Source organism: Heterocephalus glaber, unplaced genomic scaffold (genome assembly GCF_053883595.1).
Source record: "Heterocephalus glaber isolate CG9 unplaced genomic scaffold, H.glaber_assembly_v1.0 deba00001547, whole genome shotgun sequence".
NCBI classification, from domain to species: domain Eukaryota; kingdom Metazoa; phylum Chordata; class Mammalia; order Rodentia; family Bathyergidae; genus Heterocephalus; species Heterocephalus glaber.
In genome coordinates this window covers 15861944-15883589 of record NW_028258340.1, presented here as the reverse complement: position 1 = coordinate 15883589, position 21646 = coordinate 15861944, and the positions used below count along the sequence as shown (strand labels likewise).

The 21646-nt window shown below is 33.0% G+C and overlaps 1 protein-coding gene and 1 pseudogene across 8 annotated transcripts in view; both read right to left on the bottom strand.

Annotated features, from left to right (window-relative positions):
• The window catches only part of Dmd (dystrophin), a 2486572-nt gene that overhangs the window by 2081458 nt on the left and 383468 nt on the right, over nucleotides 1-21646 (bottom strand). The gene's annotated exons all lie outside the window — the stretch shown is intronic.
• LOC101715220 (mitochondrial import inner membrane translocase subunit Tim21 pseudogene) lies at nucleotides 633-3362 on the bottom strand (annotated as a pseudogene).

The window sequence follows — 21646 nt, the reverse complement described above, 5'->3', positions numbered from 1 at the left end:
CACCCTTCCCTATTTGCAAAGACTTTGTTTCCATTTTTTTTTCTTTTTCTCATATTTTTTCTTTTCCCTTCTTTCCTTTCCCCTACCCCTCCCACTTTCCCTACTCCTTTAGACCTTTTCTTCCTATTATACAATATCAATTATACATTTTTAAATTATAATATCAAAATTTAGAGGACATTACCACAGATTTCACAGAATTTAAAAGGATACAGAAAGCATATTACAAAAATTTTTTAATTATCTTATAATCAACTAATTTAAAATACAGGGCTTCAAGAGTATCAGGTGCTTTTCTGCATAGCATTGATCGTTGCAGTTGATCAAATGATTGCCTCAACAAATACTTGTTATTGTAAGATTTATATGAAATTGTCTCATATTAATTATGGGTAGAAAACTAAGTTGTCAGGGAAGAGAAATGTTTCATTTGCTTTATAGTCACTTTGTGAAGCTTCTAATAAGATAAAAAAGTCCAAGAGAAAACTTATTTTGCTCATGTATGTAGAATATGACATTTTTCCTTAAGGTGATTTTAAGTAGATTAATGTTTATATATAATTATCTCTAAGTTTTTGTTTTAGAGAACATCATTAACAACTGTAGGCAAGAGATAAATTATTTGTATTTTTTCTTGTGTTCTGGTTGTTGGTGGCTTATTTCTCCTTGATTTTAAATTCTCATATGATATTAACATGTTTCAGTAATTTTGTGATATAACCAATTAATGTTTATAAAATGATAAACAGTAATACTTTTTTGCCTTTTTATTAGTACATGTTTGTAGTACATGCTGATTGCACTGTTTATAGGGAGTTGGTACATGTGCATAACACATCTTAATCTTTTTCCATCCCCTTCCCCTCCCTCCTTCCATTTGTTGATCCCCTTCTCATTTGAGAAAGATCTATCTCCCTACTTCCTATTATCTATTTTTTACTTTGCTCTTTATTTATATTTTGTATTTTTCACATAAGAGAAACCATGTGATATTTAAGCCCATGTCTGATTTATTTCATTTAACATTATGGTCTCAAGGCGCAATACCTTTTTATAATTTTAAATGGTGATACATCTTTGGATGTAAAGTTATGTCAATGAGCAGTTGAATAAAATCAAACTAGATTGAGATTCACTAGTAGAGCTAGGTAGATGCAGATAATCTGTATGTATATTGCAAAAAACAAAATCAGATCACCTTTAATAACTTTAAAAGTTTATTATGCATACAAAATAATAGTTTTGTATAATTGATAAGAAACAATCTACTGGGAAGGCTGAAAAATTGGCTGAGATACCTAACCCAAATTAAGAGCTCATCCTATCACTGAAAGCATGTTCCCTCAGGGAGAAAACAGTTCTGCTGTGATACTTCCTAAATGTGTGAAATTTTTAGAATTAAAGTAATAAAACACTTAAGGCAGCAGTTAAACCAAAACTTTAACTCACTTAAGGAGACAAACTAAGAAAGGAAACAAACTTCTTGAAGATCTTTCTATCTTGAATATGCTAGGATCTCAAAAACCCATCAGAAACCCCTCCACTGTCTGTTCTAAAGAACAAAGAATAGTGCTGGGGAATCCCCATTCTGAAGCCTTCACAGATAAGGGGCCACAGAGCACTTTAGTTATGTGTTAAGGACTTGTAAGTGAAAGTCACTTTTTAATAGGTCTCCAGCAAATACCTCAAATAAAATAAAGTGTTCATATTTAAAAAAATATTTTTTAAAAAGGGCCTCACACACATTTGAACAACTCCCACTTATTTCTGGCATTCTCTTGGCAGGGTCAAGTATCAGCATAAGTTCTGAAGGGGCCGGGGGACACCTCCTGGCGGCTCTATGGTCAAGGCACTTGTACCCATCATCTCAGTCACCAGCCAACCAGGGAACAGTGAGGTCTGATGAGCCTGAAGGACCTGCACAGCCCATACACCTGCTAGAACAGATAGAGCCAGTTCACCAGACGGCGGAGTGTGTTCTCCTCCCACAGTAGACAGTGCCTCCAATCACTAATTGGGAAACAGGAAATAGATTCCTAAGTCATACAATTTCCACAACCTTTCTATGATGTATTTACCATCTAACTGATTATAGTCCTCAAATACTTTCCTATGTTATCTTAAGAGATTCCAAATTATATGGAAGATGTTTCTGATATTTTTTTTTCTCCCGGTACTGGGGATCGAACTCAAGACCTTGTGCTTGTGAGGCAGGTACGGTGCCACTGAGCTAAATCCCTGGCCCATGACATTTTTCTTAGTTCTAATTTTTTCTGCTGGCTTTATATAATTATGTAATATAAAAAACCCCAAAATATTGAAATTTGTTTATTTACATGTTGTAAAACATTCAGTAACAAAAAATTCTCATCATGAATGATATTAGAGCAGAAATACTGCCACAATTGAAAATTCACTAATAAAATGTGCTTTATGATCTATTTCATGATTTTTCACAAGAAAGGCTTGTCTAAATGTATCAAATATCCTATTACATTCACCTTTATGAGCGCTATACTGTCTTACTTTTCTGAACAGATTCTGGAATAGAGTTGTGAAGATCATAATGAATCTGCACCATTTCATACCCACCAGGGAACAGTATGCTTGCTTGATTCTTTTAATTATCTTGGAATCGATTATCTTCAATGATAATGGTTCTTCTAGGATAGGATTCCACTTCCACAAATATGTACCGAAATTCATATTCACCATTCTTTGGATTCTCTTTAACTTCCACATGCACTGTTCCTTGCTTCCCTGGCTCAGACCTTTCAATGTAGAATTTCACATTTGTGTTTCAGCCCATCTTTTATATATTCGATAAAACTGACATGATACCTCCCACCATGTCTCGTCATCTCCCCGTAGCCTTTAACAGGCTCACCAAAGAAACTGATCACCTCAGGATGTGTTCTGCATTTTTCTAAGGCTTTCCAATATATCTTACTAGGACTGGATGAAGAAAAAAGTTCTTTGAAAATCACGTAAAACAAGCCACCTGTAATGCTGATTCCAGTGAGTACCACTATTAAGTAGGTGAAATCTTTTCCAGCTTCTTTCACTTTCTGAGTTGTTGGGATAGCGGTTTCCCCTCTCTGACCTCTGTGCACAGATACTTGCTTGCCGCTGTTCTCTGCTTTCTGGGGTCGCCGTCTCTGCGTCCAGATAGTTTTCTGGGGCATTTCAAAGATAGATGCAGGTAGCTCCATTTTCTTCTGCTCTCAAAGCCCCCATCTCAAACTGGGCTCAGTCGTAAAGCAAGCTTTGTTAAGTGCAAAGTGCAGCAACAACAATCGTCTCCCAGAGGATCTGTGCAGATTTTCTGCATATGGTATAGCTCATAAAAAAGTACAAATCATGTTCAAAAAAACTTCCGCGTAGTGACAATGCTAACTAGAGTCAGCAATGATTTACCACCCAGCCAGATACGTACTTAAATTCTCACATTTGTATTACAGGAGCTTTAGGTTTATATTGACAAAACGTCTCCTGAAAGAATGTTCATCTTCCTTTTGTCCTCTTGTTATATGAATTGATATTTATATTCTTTGCTGATGATCATTCATTATAACTACCACTTTTCAATTATTCAGTAACCAAAAGATAAAAGGAGCATTTAGAAAATGAATCAGATCTAATTTGTGTTGTTTTATACTCAGACTCTATCTAGCTTGCTTCTGAAGTTGTAAATGTTTTGCTATGAAGTCCAAATATGGACATAAGTCTAGAGAGCTGGCTGGCATCTATGGCCATACCACCCTGAATGTGCTGGGTCTTCTCTGATCTTGAAACCTAAGCAGGGTAGGGTCTGGTTAGTACTTGGATGGGAGAGCTGGCTGGTTACAACAGCTGAGGACTTTTATAAATTTGCACAAAAATGCTAAAATCTCAGTTTACATGAGTAGAGATGATATTGTGTATCATATAAGCAACGCCTTTAATTTTCCAACTTTTTAGATGAGTTTTAAATGTTGCCATTTTTTTTCAAGAAAATTCACAAAATCGAACATAGTTTATAATATATGAAGAACACAACAATGATGTAAATGAAAACAAGGCTTGTACTGACATTGGTAGATCAAAATCCAAGAAAAAAAATACTTTTACTTGAAAAAGAAGAACCACTAGTCTGGTTTCTAGAAACACTTCAGCACTGAAACTGTACATTTATTCATTTCAAGGTTTATATAAAATTTTTTTCTATACTAACAAGTCACTTTATTATTCTAGGAATGGATATTAGAAATATTTGAATGAGCATTCTTTATGTGTTAATTAAATACAGTAGATAGTCACCATTTTGTAACTCCGTATCTTTTACATTCTCACTATATATGTGCTAGGTGCTCAATTTTGAATCCTGCTTTTTCAGTCTAGAATTCTCAGGAAATTAGTAGCATGGATCCAAAGTTTGGAGCAGATACTGGGGTGCAGCACTGAAAAGCCTGAGGTAGTGAGCAGTTAGGATAATATTCTGACAAGTGTAGAACACACTTGGGTCTTATGGAATTACTGTGGTGGACATTCTGCCTTCTAGTCCTGAGGATTATTAGGGTCAACAAACTAGCAGTGGCATCAGAGCTGTTTTAGTTAAAATGATTCAGTGATGCTGTTCCTGTCTTGGATGTTCTATGTTCCCAAGTTTGCTCCTGGCTCTTTGCTACGAAATATTCATGCTCTCATGAAATTCTTTGAGGTACCCAGTATCTTTCATGTATCCTGTACTGCTCATGCTAGAGAAAGTGGATTCTGTTCCACACAATTAAAAGCACTGAAGAGCAAAGTTTCAATGTCTAGCAGGAGTCATTTTTAAAAACTCAGATATAAGACTCAACCTCTCAGATTCTAAATTAGAGAAATTATTCCATGCTTAAAACTCTGGGCCAGAGATTTAGCTCAGTGGTTTTGCGGCTTGCTGTGTAAGCACAAGGACACGAGTTCAATCCCTGGTACCCAAAAAAAAAAAAAAAAAACCCAAAATTTTGCATATTTAAACAAAGGCTTAAATTACTCTAGTAACACAGAGCCATAAATAGAATTAACAATAAAAATGAATTTAATTTTACTTTAATGATTTTATTTCTACATTGCACACAGTTAGTAGTATCTTAAAACAATATTTGACTCATGACCCCATCTAATTTAACTCCTCTACTCAGAATAAGCTCTGTAAGGAAGACAACTAGGAGCTGATAAACTAAAATTTTACCCATCACTCTCAAAGCAAGAAAACACTCACAGAAAATATTCTTTATCAAAATTTCAAGCATGATTATAACACAAACTGTTTTTTCTAAATACAAACATCTATTTACTATATGGTAACAGATATCTGAATTTCCTTACGTATTTTGCTTCTTTATTTCTAAAACTTTTTTCCCCATTAAGTTTATTGGTACATTTTAGGTATAAAATACAGTTACATTCATCATTGGGATCTTGTACCATTACATGTGTATCTTGGTTCTTATTTTTTCCCCTTTCCCTGCCCTCCCTTCACCCCCTCCACCCTTCCCTATTTGCAAAGACTTTGTTTCCAATTTTTTCCTTTATTCATATTTTTTCTTTTCCCTTCTTTCCTTTCCCCTACCCCTCCCACTTCACCTGCTCCTTTAGAACTTTTCTTCCTATTACACAATATCAATTATACATTTTAAAAATTACAATACCAAGATCTAGGAGACATTACCACAGATTTTACAGAATTTAAAAGGATATAGAAAGCATATTTCAAAAATCTTTTTTCAAATAAATTTGACAACTTCTACGAAGTACCTTGGAAGACAAATTAATGAAACTAACTCTGGAGGAAATGTAAAATTTGAATAGCACCTATTAAAGAAAGTATATTTCTAGCTTGAAAACCTATCTATATAACAGCAGGCTAATATACATTTTAATTGATAAATTATATCAAACAAAGCAGAAAAAAGAAGGAACACTTCTCCCCTCATTTTAGGAAATCAACTGTGTTAATACTATAACTGGATAAAGATAATAGAAGAAAAATGTATGAACGTAGATAAAAATTTGTTTAACAAAACAAACTATTAGAAGTCAGATCTGGCAGTATGTAGAAAGTGGTTTTATTATAGGAATGGCAGTGCTGGTTCAGCATTGGAAGATCCACCCCCAAAAGTCATCATTTTAACAGAGGAAAGGAAAAAGCCATATGAACCGGTCATTAATTGGAGAAAAAGTATTGGACTAAATTCTATAGCTGTTCATGGTAAAAGCTATCAGGAGACTAGAAGTAGAACAGAACCTTCTCAACAGATTAAAGACATGTACTCCATACACACAGGAGGTGAGCTGCTCCCAGCACACAAGAGGAGGCTTCTGGGTTGGCACACCACCCCCACCAGCACACAGGAGGTGAGCCACATGGGTGCCAGCAGCACACCGCCCCCCCCATCAAAATGGGTATACATGTAAACAAGTCTCAAAACCAGACTTCCAGATCATCTAAAGCAACCCCAAAGGGAAACGAGATGGAACACTCTGATACTCAACCACCTGGACTCCCTGAACTGGCAAAAAAAGAGGATCTGGACAAAATGAAATCAGAAATAATTACTCAGATAACAGCAGAAACTGTGCTCATAGTGCAAGCAATGATTAATAAATCTAGAGAGGAGCTCAGGAACACGATGGAATCCCAACATAAGAAACAAATGGAATCCATAAAACAGATGCAAACAGATTTTCAGGAGATTAAAAACTCCACTGAAAGTCTACACAGCAGAATGAGCCAATGTTAGGACAGAATTTCAGATCTAGAAGATAAGATTTCAATTAGTGACCAGGAAAAGAAAAATTGCTTTAAAATTGTAAGGGACCACGAGAAATCAATCCAGCAGCTGCTAGACAGTGCAAAGAATGACATAAGACTGATTGGAGTCAATGAAGAAACAGGAGAGAGTGCAGATGACCTAAAAAACTGTTCACAGAGTGATGGCAGAAAACTTCCCAAGCAGGGAAAAGAACTTGACATACAGATAAGTGAGGCATATAGGACTCCAAGTAGCCTTGATCAAAAAAAAATCTACACACAGGCATATAAGTTTTAAGAACCCAGAAACCCAACAGAAGAACAAGGTTCTACAAACAGTTAGTGAAAAGAAACAAATCACACAAAGGAAAGCCCATCAGAATCACAGCAGACTTCTCAATGCAAACCCTCAAGGCAAGAAGAGCTTGGAGTGATGTATTTCAAGCCCTAAAAGAAAAGTGTGTCCAACCCAGATTGATGTACCCTGCAAAATTATCTTTCAAAATTGATGGAGAAATAAGATACTTTCATGACTAAGAAAACCTTAGGAACTTCATGAATACCAAACCAGCACTCCAAAAAATCTTAGACAATATCCTAGGAAAAGACAATGAGAATCACAACCCCAGGAAGCCCAGCAGAATGAATTCATTGGGTGCAACAATAAATTAAATGCAAAGGGGGAGAATTTAACAAACAGAAAAACTCATGACAATGATAAATCAATATGTATGATTTATAACCATCAATGTTAATGGTCTCAATTCACCAATCAAAAGAAATAGACTGGCAGAATTGGTCAAGAAGCAAGATCCAACAATATGCTGCATACAAGAAACACATTTAATTCTAAAACTTAGTAGCAAATACCTGGTCGTTCAATATTTGCCTAGTGAGCATGCATCATATTAAGCATTTGGGAAAATTTTGTGATGGAAATCTTGTGATGAAATATAAAATGAAACATCTGTTCATATAAACCTTGAAACTCATTTTTAGTCCTACACTTGTTATATTTTCAGAAAAATGATAATTATAAATACCACTATTCTATTTTATGGTTTTCTACCATAAATTCAAATATAAATATCACATTATTCTTACTATTATAACTTAATCCAAACTAATTTGTTTAATGTGGCTAAAATTTAACCATATACTTTAATTCTGTAAAGATGTTTGTTTAAATTTATTTGTGATAAAAATGTGGATGATTCATTCTGAATACATATTTTTATCTTATACTGGGTGATGAACCCAGGGAGTCTACACTGAGTGACAACTCCAGCCTTCCTTTATTTTTTATTTTGAGACAGGTTCTTGCTAAATTGCTCATGCTGGGCTCCTACCTACCCTCCTGGTGTGTTGGGATTACACATGTGCACCATCATGCTTGGCTCTGAATAGTTGTTTGAAGTACAGTTCTAGATAGATATACACAAAGTGTATTTATTATCTAGGAAATATAACAAGCATTTTCATTTTTGTTAAGATTGGGTTGCATAAAAGTTGCATTTATTTCATAGATCACAATTATCAACTACCCTAAAATACTTTACATGAGTGATAATGATGTTATATTCATATTTGCTATATAATTGAGTACTTATTAAAGTATTCATTTTTGTGACCATTTTATTTTAATAAAATTATTTTTATTTTAAAATATATTTTATTATATTATCATTTTTATTCTAATGTATTATATAATGAATGACTGTACTCAGGGCCTTCATACTGAATTACAACTCCTGTCCATCTTTTAAATTTTTAAATTTTGAAATAGGTTCAGGCTAATTTGCTCTGGGTAGACATAAACTTGTGATCCTCCTGCCTTAGTCTCCTAGTTTGTTGAGTAATTGGGTTGTGCCAGTTCACTCAGTTTATTATGCCTTTTGTAGATAGAAACTTAGACTATTAGAAAATTTTATTCATGAATTCAGTTAGTTTTCATAAAAGTCACTGTCCTTTTAAGGAATAAATGTTAGAAGCATGTTTATTTTTGTCATAACTATTAAAGGAAGAGGAAATAATTCTATCAATTAAAATTTATACACAAACTGAAAAGTGAAGAACTCTCAGTAATTCCCCCATGCAAGGTAAACATATAGATAGTAGTATATAATTCTGTCAAATATATATATTCATTCTTAGCTTTTTCAGGAAACACAACTCAGCAATGAACACATTGATCTAGTATGACAGAAAGATGAGATAAGTAATTTCCAATAGTATAAAAAGTCAACAATTTAAGAAAAAAATATTTGACACATAGTAGATAGTAAGCATAATATTAAGCACACAACCAATAAAGTAACTCAATATGTAAAAATATTGGACTTGGGATATTATGGAAAGTACAGTATTGCATTCACTGTTCTATATTTCTATAATCTTGTAATTAATATGAATGTATAGAAAGTTGCATGAAAGTAAATTTCTATACAAAGCATGAATAAACACTCCATGCTATTGTTAATGTAAACCCAAATTATGTAAGCATTAGGCCCACATATTGTTATTGCTTTATATAATAATAATATAAACTTACGTACATTTTGTGAACTTAGTGATAATCTTATGTTGATGACACACACTGCACTCTTGTTATGCCTCTCATTCATGTACTTAGGTATTTTTAACAATCTAACAGGCATCTAGAAGCTTGGAAATACTTACAAAAATGCAAGAATTTGAAAATAACCTATATTCAATCTCAGTGCCCTTCTTCAAACCTCCCTCAACTCTGCCCATGAGATATTATCACAATTTTGATCTCTACATAAGTATATTAAACATGTAGACATGTACTTAAAAGTCTGAATTTTTCATTTTCAATTTATTTAACTTTATGAAAATAATATCAGGAGGATGTCATATTACTGAATTTATGTTTTCTTTCTTAATATTATATTACTAAGATAAATGAATATAGCTTTGTGTTGTTTTTGTGTTGTATCTCCTTGCTTCTGTATAATATTCTACTTAGCTACATGTATTTGTATATTAGAAGACACACAAATAAAAGCATATATCACAAAGAAAACACATATGTTTATGCATACATAAATCTATACTAGTTGACTAGTTGTTTACCATGAATTTTAAGAAACTGCGAGTAACTATGTTTAGCTATTTATTTAAATATATGGTACTTCTCTCCAAATATCAAGTATATTAAATAGTGAAAAAAAGGAGAAATTACTCATATAAAAATGTAATCATAAAAACTCTCCTACATGTTCTAAATTACATTTATTTTTATAGGTACACAGAATGGAGTTACAGAGAAAAACAAATGGTGAAGAAAATGTATCATGGGGTGATATATACAAAGTAGCACCAGATAAAATACTGCATAGATAATCCTAAGAATGTGTCAAATATCATCTTTAGGGTTAAGAGAATTCAAAGACATATTTTCTATCTAATTAGCTATGGTAAAGGTCAAGTTTTACATAAATGCTTTGGAATTATAGTGTTCATTTTTCTTTCTACCGGCCAAAATGGCATTCTGGAAATCTATATATTGCATGTCTTATTGAATGTATTTTCTAGGTAGTAAAAATAAAAAAAAATTAACTAATATAATAACATTATTGATATAATATTAAGAAGATTCACAGAAACAAAAAATGACCTGAATTTGTACACAGTATAATACAACTTATTTATTTCTATGTCTGTTTTTAACAATACACAATTCAAATAAAAAATAATCTTTAGTGCTGCTCATACAGTTTCCTCATTTTCCTTGTTAATAGAACTCCAGTTCTGTTTAGTTACCAAAGGTCACTATACTCAAGAAATGTACACATCACAAAGAACACAGCATGGTTGACTCCAGTTTGTTATGTTGACCCTCTTCTGTTTTTATCATGCTTGCCTTGAATGCAGTCCCACCCTGAAATGCCTAAGCCAATGACAGACAGTCTAACTCTGGATTCCTTGTTTCATGAGCTAATGTATCTCTTGTTCAAAATTGCATGCACTTATTCAGGTATTAAACAGCAAGAAAGATCCATCTCTTATTGAGAAATCATACATGTATTAGTATGTTCATATAATATAAAAACAAGAATTAATTTGGGGTTTGGTAAAGATCAAGATGGAGGAATGAATTTTACCTTAAAATTGTATTTAGACATACTAGTTATTGGTAGCAAATACTTAATAATGAAGACATGAATCACTTCTAATAATTTAATAGGACTTCATAATCACTAAAACATAAGCTATATAGAAAGTGAAAGAGAAGAACTTAAAATAAAGTTTCACTCATTTCATTAATGCTAAAAACAAATAAGTTTATCATTTCACAGCTAGACAAAATGAATTTCAATGAGTGACTTTTAAACTGCAGAGTACTACAGGGGTGTACTACACTATAGATGTTACCCGATGAACATATGTTGAACTCTACTACTGATCCGGAAAAATGATCAAGAATGCTTGGCAAAAGAATAGTTAGAAAGGGCCGGGGATTTAGCTCAGTGGTTTTGCCATCTGTTGCGCAAGCCCAAGGACCTGAGCTTGATTCCCCATACCAAAAAAAAAAAAAAAAAAAAAAAAAGAATAGAAGGATTTTAAGATCCCCTCTCATCTAAGGGCCAAAATTCCAAGGAATTTTGACATGTAACAACAGACGTCAGAAGATAAAAAAGTAAAAATATGAGCTTTTCCAATGATTTTCTATTGAAATAAATCAATTAATCCATAAAATACTAACAACATTTCCGAACTATTTAAATTCTCATTTATTAACTTTTATTATTTTAGTGGTAATTTGTTTACAGAGTCAACTAGAGTATCCCACCATTAATGACCAATCGATTCTGATTAATATTTCAATACAGTTTTCAAATCCAATTCTTAAAACCCTTAATAACATTTTCCCTTTAATCAGATACTACTCATTAAGAACTGATTATCAGTCTTCCCACATAAGTACATACATTACTTTGTATAGGGTAAATTTAAAATGTCACCATTATCAACTATTTTCAATTATTGCATTTTTGAGCTAAGATATAATATCAACAAGTAGGAAAAAGTGAATAAGGGAACTGGTGGGGGAGGGGTGAGGGTCAGGGAAGGGGAAAAAAAGAAACAAGCTGTTATATGTACATGTAACCGCTCCCATGATGATTGTAAACTGCATGAATTGTAAACATGTGCTAATAAAATAAATATCTGAAAATAAATTTTTAATATTCTTGTCCATATACATCTACTTTCAGCATTACTGGTAATATTTAATTATGTATATATTTACTATATTTCCCAACAGATTGGTGTGTTTGTCTGAAATAACATTCATTACTGATTTTGCAGTGCATTTTTTCCTTTATCGATTAGATACTTTCAAAATTAATTTTTAGTCTTTCCTCTAAAATTATAATGAAAATCATAAGCTTGAATTAAAAGATGATATATCAACGTAAGAAAACTACATTAACAATCCCTAAGAAGTTTCCTCTAAATTTTGGGGACGAAGGCAGAATAGATGTATGCAAAGAAATTTATCAATTTTTTTTGCATGTGTCTTAGGACCATTTTTTTTTTCTTTCCTTTTTTTTCTTATTTGGTACTGGGGAACGAACTCAGGACCTTGGCCTTGTCAGGCAGGCACTGTGCCTCTGAGCTACATCCCCAGCCCTGGACTGCATATTTAAATTTCCTCTCTTAAGATTTTTTTCAATATTTTGAAATATATTTGTTGATACAGTTCCTATATTAATGGAGAGATATGAAAATCATTTGCATTTTTAAATATTCAACAATTTTAATGTTTATTATACAATGTCATCTTTCATACAAAAGATCTATGAGAAACAAAATGATTATTACTATGCTAAAAGGTAAATTTTATATAGATTGTTAGCTTCAGTTGGTAGATAAAATGACACAGATTATTAAATTTCTGTTGGAAAAATCCAAAATTTGGACAAAGTTGTAGACCAAATTTGATTTGGTGTCATTTCATTAAATATTTTGTATATTCTCTTCTTTCTTCTTGCTAAATTAGAAATTCTATTGACATGTTTTTAATTTTTCCATGATAAGAACTCCCTTAATAACCTTAACATTTACATTATTTAAGAAGATTGGTGTATAAATCATTATAAATTTGTTTTAATCATACCATTTTATCCTTTCTACATATTGTCCTTGTCTCTAGATATATATTACTTCATTGCATTGAGAAGTTTTATTACTTTTGAATGTTTGTTATGTATTCATGAATAATCAAGGGGGTTGCCCCATAATATCTTTGGCACTAGATGAAGGGAACTTTTTGGTGTGACACATTTGATTACGAGCAGGCCTTTAGTAATTGTCAGCCAAAAATATAACTTAACAGTGGACATACAGTACTCATCAAGTCATTCAGATCACCTTAACCTATATAAATGTCCAGGGAGAATTTCATATAAATATCACTACTATACATAATGGAATCAATAGTATAAATTATTATATAATTAATATTAATTATCATATTGAGTTAAATGAACTGACTTATTGAATGTCTAAACAAACGTAGACAATTGCTTTTTATCCTAGAATAACTACGGTAAGAGATTAATACATGTCTCTAACAATTGAATTGGTTAATATCAGTCAAATGCGATAACATAAACTATATTTACATAATCATTTTCTTAATATTTTTACAGAATAACAAACATCACTTGATTATGTTAAAATTAAAAAGGGGATAAACCTTGATAAGGAGATTAAGGAAGCAGGATATATGTCTGGTCTGATGCTCCAATAACTTCAAAGCCTTCAGCAATTCACTTAACGTCTATGCCACCTCTCTTCCTGTTTTCTCATCTGTAACCAGGCTGCGTAATCTCTCTAAAGAATTCCTACATTAAAATTCCCTTTTCTATGGCTTACACTGAATAATTATTCATTTAATTGAACTATTTAATTGATCGCTTCAATTTTAAGTCATGATACAGTGAAAAGAATCAAGAAATAGTTGAAGAAATCATCACAGCCTCTGTTAGTGCTGTTTGTTTTCTGACTATTAACTGAAGTGTTTGGAGTTACTTTACTGATGAGGCCAGACAAAGTTGCCTCCTTCTAAGGCCATGGTGCAAAGGTTGTGGTGGCAGTGACTGTTGTAAAATACGGATGGCTCTTTCAACTTCTCACAGTCTCTGCTCTCTTCAATCTATGCCTAGTTCTTCCAACTCAAAACCTTAAAATCTCTCATAATCGCTGAAGGCCCCCATTGATTAATTTTTTCCAATCCTATATCCTTCATTCTTTAAGAACTTACATGAAATTTAATATTATTCTAGGTATCCCATGTGAAATGCATGTTAAAATTTATTTTTATAATTATTAATACATATTAACTATACAAATTGACAGGATTCACAGCAATATACAAATATATATTATGTGTCAATTATGTCCTGTTAATCTTCTATTTTCTCCATCTTTTCTCTCTCTCCTCCCTCCCTGAGTCCCTTCCTAGTCTCCTGATCTATTTCCAGGTTATGGTTTTTGTTTTAGTTTCTATACATAGGAGAAAGCTTATGATAGTCATCTTTCTATATAAAGACTAATTTCTTAGCAATTATATGTATTTGAGCAGAAAAACTCCACAACCTAAGAAGTTGTGTATGTTTTCATTTTAAGGCTGACATTTTTATCATGTGTTTGAGTGAGAGTTAAGATTTTGTACACAATTCAGTTTTTGACAGTCTCACAAGCTCAGTTACTTTATAATAATTAGTCACAATAAAAGAAATTTATTTTTGTACACTTATATACTAAACTAAAAATATTACCATGCATGTTTCCTGAATTGTCTATTTATTTTCCTTTTGCATATATAAGCAAATATACTGTATCATACAGATACTGTATAGTCATAAACTTCTTACCAGAAAATTTTGGTTGAGTTTAAAATATGAACAAATATATTAGGCATAATGAAGTACAAAACATTGAGTATTCATGATACAGTACAATGGAGAGTGCCTGATATTTAAATACTATTTTCAACAGTTATAGGAAATTAGGCTTTAATTTTAGGTAACACTAAACAAACCTCAAGCATGGTTGCATTTTTTCTGAATATTTTTCCTGGAAAACTATGACTTCTAGCTTATTTGATTAATAAAAATCAAAACCATTTCATTCTGTTCTAGGATGAGAAGAGGTTTAACATTTGCATTTTAAATTAATCATTATTTACACAGTAATTCTGATTTAAATAGAAACTGACTTTTCAAGTGTGAATGTACATCAGCCATGTCTCAAAAGAATCACATTATAATTTTACATTTTAGATTTAAACATTTACTACATTCTATTTTTTTCATCTGAACTAACACTAGGTTTGCAAAATACACATTTGAAAAAAATACAAGTATTATTTAAAAATTATTCATTATAGATTTCCTCAATCTTTAAAGGGCAAGTTTAATATTTCATTATTTTAAGATAAAGTATTAAGAATTTGTGACTATGCAGACCACAGTTCATTTTTCCTGTTCTTGTACATTAGTTTCTACTTTGGTGTTAATAAAAAGTTACATCTATAAGTCTTTAGCGCTTTCTAAATATGCAACTGAATACCACATCATAATTGAACTTTATTCAAGATTCTAAATGTATCTAAAGTTCAAAATTTTAAAATAGAACTTACTTTCAATTTTCTGATTTTTTACAAATAAATACTTGCTATTTTGGTGTAATCAAGGGATTTCTGGAGACTGAGATGGAAGTAAGTATCCATTTGTGAGAAAAATTCACTGCAGGAAAGAAGGTGCTATTTACATTTAATGTAAATACCATTTTCATTTTGTTCAATGAAAAATATTTTGAATTCCAAATATAAAAAGGAAATGTTTTCACAATATGGTAGTTGATTGTAAAAGACCATTCTCTGTGTAGAGTTGGTCCTTCCGCCAATTATTTTTAGCATCATGCTATTTTCATTTAGAAAGGTCAAATGAGTTCTTCGCTGGAACCAATGGAGTTTTCCTAATAAGCTCACCATGCTAAGTGATCCAACAGAAGCACTCTGTATGTTAATAAGGAGAGTAAATGGCATTACTTGACAGAATTGTTCTTTCAACAGTGGTTCATTATGAGAGATTAATTTATCCATGCTTATCCATTGCCACATGTACATCATTAAATATGCAATGTAGCATCTTTCCTATTCAAATTCTTATACTGATTTTATTAATATTTGCAAAGAAAATGTATTACTTCATCTGCCAGTAATTATAATATGAAGTTATGTTATACCACATTGGAAAGAAAGAAATCCAAGGTATTAGAGAGCGATGTTTAAACTCTCCTATAAGATCTCGCACAGTCAATTTTCTTCCCAGACTCTTTCCTTCTTTTACATTTACTTAGGAGTCATTTCCTTATCAGAGAAATGCTTTCTTTTCTGGTGGGCAGAGAAACACCCTATCACTGAAGATGCGATGGTCTCAACGTACAATCTGATACTGCATTTATAGAGGTGCCTAGCAGCAGAAAGGACCTTACTATTTTACCTACACTTAGAGCCAGAATGCTTTTACACTGCCAAATCCTTCATGCAGCATTTCTTCCTGATGCCAGTTTCCCAAAGAGTCTGAGAAAAAATTGCCATTGTTGCTCATCGTTATTAGACTATCGGTCCTAATGACATTATGAATACACAACTCACTATTGTTTCAGCCACCATGTTTTATGCATGGTATTTTAAGAACTGTACAAAACACAACATTAAAATTCTAAAGTGAAAAATAACAGCATTATGGCTCATTATATTCTATATTGTGGTAGTCTGAATTATGAGTAACTGTACTGTCATCCTGTCAACCTGCTTTAAAAGATCTGCTATAATGTTTTACACAATGTCATTTAATTCACAAAAATACCTACACCAAAGTGCTCCACTTTGGAACCATAATGTGAATGTTTAAAAATATTTCCATGGAGCCACTTGAGAAATATTTGCACTGTAAAGAAAATATCAACTACCTCAACACTAACAAGTGTTTGGTAATAATCATAGATTTGATCACAAATGAGATGAAAAACATACTGCATTTTGGAATCATCAAACATGACAAAAAACATACTACTTTTTTGGAATCAGTTTCAGTAATTTACTATATTCCTAAGTGTTCTTACAGATGAAATTTCAAAGATTTTCTATGAAAATGGGGGAAGATGATAGAAATATTTATCTAAAAATATTTTCATGGTGAAATGACTGGCAAATACATGGTAGCAGGTGACTCTAGAGTTGTCTTTCACCATTTTGGTCTGGGATGTCCTTAGAGCCCTGCTATAATTATATTTCAAGGCCCTTTGCCGTCATCATTTTATCATATTTAAACAGTCACTCACACCAAAGCTTTACTCATAGCTGAAGGATCATCTGCCATTGATGGTTTGTTCTGAAGCTAATTCTATTATGTAGTACATATTCAATTAAGACTAATGCTGGGGCAGGACTCTCTTGACTTTGTAACTGCTTATTAAATAGCCAAGATGTTGCATAAGGAACTAGCGACAAATTAACAAACATGTATGAGGCTTTGAATGACAGCCAGAATAGTACCAGGCTGAATTAATTACCATGTTAAATATGTGCAGAATGGGAAAATAAAATACCTGGCATTGTACAGGGAGAATTTATTTAAAGATACATGTTTAAAGGTAAGCACTTCCAAAGGAATTACTGGATACTCATGAGCAAACTAACTAAACTAATCATCATTTTAAAAACTGCTTAAAAACCATGCTTTATGTGAAGTAACTATTTCTATTAAAATAGAGTTTAAGAGTTTCATTTTCATAGAAAAATTGAGTGAAAGATACAGATATTTCTCATATATCTCCTGAGCCCATATATTCAGTTTCCCCCAATATCATGGGCCAGGGATTTAGCTCAGTGGTTCCGCCACCTGCCTTGCAAGCGCAAGGACCCGAGTTTGATCCCCAGTACCAAACAAACAAACAAACAAAAAAAATCATACCACAGTGGTAATTTTATTACAATCAATGAGCCTACATTGATATGTCAGTTTCATCTAAAGCCCATAAATTATGTTAGGGTTCACTCTTGTTGTTGTTCACTCCATGATTTTACACAAATAGTTCTTTTAAGTTCTTTTATTGGTACATTTTAGGTATACAATTCATTTACATTTATCATTGGGTGTTTGTACCTGTACATGGTGCATCTTGGTTCTTATTTTTTTTTCCCCATTACCTGTGCACCCTTCACCCCCTTCACACTTCCCTATTTACATAGATTTCATTTCCATTTTTTTTTCTTTTCTCATAGTTTTTCCTTTCCCTTTCCCCTTCCCCTCCCTTCACCCTTTCGTCTTTGGACATTTTTCCTTTTTTCAAATTATCAATTATTCATTTTAATCATTTTAACCCTTGTTTACACTATCAGTTTCTCACACTAAAGAAACTATTTGGTATTTACACATGTGTGTCCTATTTATTTCGCTTAAGAGCATGGTCTCAATATGCATCCATTTAGCTATAAATGACTCTAGCTTGTCATTCTTTACGGCTGAGTAGTAATCCATTTTACAAAAAAACACATTTTCTTTATCCAGTTTCCAGTTGATGGGCACTTGGGCTGCTTCCAAGCTTTAGCTATTACAAATTGTGCCGCTATGAACACGGGTGCACATATATCACTGTGGTATGATTCTTTTAATTCTTTGGGGAAAATACCCAGCAGGGGAATAGCTGGGTCAAATGAGACCTCTAGCCCTAGTTCTTTGAGGTATCTCCATACTGATTTCCACAGTGGTTGCACCCGTCTGCAATCCCACCAGCAGAGGAGAAGGGTTCCTTTCTCCCCACACCCCCTCCAGCATTTGTTATTAGCTGATTTCTTGATAGCAGACATTCTTTCTGGGGTGAGGTGGAATCTCAGTGTTGTTTTCATCTGCATCTCTTCAATGACCAGTGATGTTGAACATTTTTTCATATGTTTGCTGCTTTTACTTTGTCTGAGAAATATCTGTTCATTTCAGATGCCCATTTTTGAATTGGGTCTTTGAATTTGGGAGGTCTGATTTTTTTCAGTTCTTTGTATATTCCAGATAGTAGTCATTTACCTGAGGTACAGCTGGTAAAATTTTTTTCCCACATTGTGCATTGTCTCATAGCTCTGTTGGTGGTTTATTTTGCAGTGCAGAAGCTTTTTAATAAGATGATATCCCAGTTATTGATTCTTTCTGCTAGTTCCAGTGCTACTGAGGTTTTGTTCATGAAGTCTTTTCCTATGCCAATGTCATCAAGAGTTTTACCTAACTTATCTTCCAGCAAGTTTAGTGTTTCTGTCTTAATATTTAGATCTTTAATCCACTTTGATCTCAGTTTAGTGCATAATGATAGGTATGGGTTTAGTTTTAATCTTTGGCAGGTTGAAATCCATTTTTTCCAACACCATTTATTAAGTAGGCTATCTTTCCTCCAATGATGGTGGTTGGCTCCTTTGTCAAAGATGAGGTGGCTGAGTATGTCAGGAGTTACTTCTGTATCTTCTAATCTATTCCACTGATCCTCAGGTCTGTTCCTTTGGCAGTACCATGCTGATTTTATCACAGTAGCTTTGTAGTACAGTTTCATGTTAGGGATTGTGGTACCCCCAGTCACATCTCTGTTGATTAGAATTGCTTTAGCTATTCTAGGTCACTTATGGTTCCAAATGAATTTTTGTATTGTTTTCTCTAGTTCTGTGAAGTATATTTTTGGAATTTCAATCAGCATTGCATTAAATCTATATAGTAGTTTTGGAAGTATGGCCATTTTCACTCTGTTGGTTCTTCCTACCCAGGAGTGAGGGATGTCTTTCCATTTTCTTGTATCCTCTTTGATCTCTTTTTTTCAGAGTGCTGTAGTTTTCAGTGTAGATGTCTTTTGCTTCCTTTGTTAGATTGATTCCTAGATAGTTCATTTTTTGTGAAGCTATAGTGAAAGGAATTGTTTCCCTAATTTCTCTGTCAGTGATTCTGTTATTTGTGTACAAGAAGGCTATTGTTTTTTGAGTGTTGACCTTGTATCCAGCTACTCTACTGCATCTGTCAATTAAGTCTAGAAGTCTTTTGGCAGAGTTTTTTGGGTCTCTATTTAAAGTATCATATGGTAGGCAAATAATGACAGTTTCACTTCTTCCTTTCCTATCTTTATTTCATTTATTTCTTTCTCTTTTCTAATTGCTGTGGCTAATGTTTCCAGAAAAATATGGAACAGGAGTGGTGACAGTGGGCATCCTTGTGCTGTTCCTGATTTTAGCGTGAAATTTTGCAGTTTTTGACCATTTAGTATGATGTTGGCTGTTGATTTTTCATAGATAGCCTTAATCAGGTTGAGATAAAGACCTTCTATTCCAATTTTCTGTAGGGTTTTTCTCATGAATGGGTGTTGGATTTTGTCGAATGCCTTTTCTGCATCTATTGAGATGAACATATGTTTTTCGTCTTGACTCTGTTAATATAGTGTATTACATTTATTGATTTATGAATGTTGAAGCATCCTTGCATCCCTGGGATGAATCCAACTTGGTCAGGGTGTATGATCTTCTTGATGACCCTCTGTATTCTGTTTGCCAGTATCTTGTTGAGGATTTTTGCATCTATGTTCATTAGGGAGATTGGCCTGTAGTTCTCTTTTTGGGTTGGGTCTTTCCCTGGTTTTGGAATCAAAGTAACACTTGCTTCCAGGAATGAAGTTGGAAGCCTTGCTTCCCTTTCAATTTCCTTGATGAGTTTAAAGAGTAATGGCAGTAGTTCTTCTTTAAATGTCTTGTAGAATTCAGCAGTGAAGCCATCAGGACCTGAAGTTTTCTTTGTTGGTAAATTTTTTATTACATTTTCAATTTCACTCATTGTAACTGGGGTGTTTAGAATTTCTATATCTTCTTCATTTAACTTTGGCAATTCATATGTATATAGGAATCTGCCCATTTCTTCTTCTGTGTTTTCCATTTTATTGGTTCTTGAAGTAGGTATTGATGATCCCCTGGATATCTGTTGGATTTGTTGTGACTTAGCCTTTTTCATTCTTAATTGCACATAGTTGTGCCCTTTTTTTTTTTTCCTTTTTTTGATAAGGTTGGCTAAAGGTTTATCGATTTTATTTATCCTTTCAAAAAACCAACTCTTTGATTCTTTGATTTTTTGTATTGTTCTCTTAGTCTCCATTGCATTGATTTCTCCTCTGATCTTTATAATTTCCTCTCTTGTATGAGCTTTGGATTTGTTATGCTCTTCTTTTTCTAGGAGCTTGAGGTTCTGCATTAGGTTATTTATCTGAGTTTTCTCTGTTTTCCCAATATGGGCATTCACTGCTATGAATTTTCCATGTAGAACTGCTTTCATTGTGTCCCACAGATTCCTGTATGTTGTACTGGCATTTTCATTTACTTGTAGAAACTGTTTAATTTCTTCTGTGACCCATTGGTTGTTCAAGAGGGTGTTATTCAGTTTCCATTGTTTGTGAGGGTTTTGCAGTTTCTTATGTTATTGATCTCCAATTTTATTGCACTATGGTCTGATAATATACAGGGGGTAATTTCAGTTCTTTTACATTTACTTAGACATGTCCTATGAGCTAGTATGTGGTCTCTTCTGGAGAATGACCCATGTGCAGCCAAAAAGAATGTGTATTCCAGTTTTGTGGGGTGGAACACTTTGTAAACATCTATTAAGTCCATTTGTTCAATAACATGATTCAGTTCTAGAATTTCCTTGTTAACTTTTTGTCTAGATGATCTGTCTATTTGTGATAGTGGGGTATTGAGGTCCCCCACTACAATTGTGTTAGTGTTTATTGGGTTTTTCATGTCCATTAATATTTGTTTTG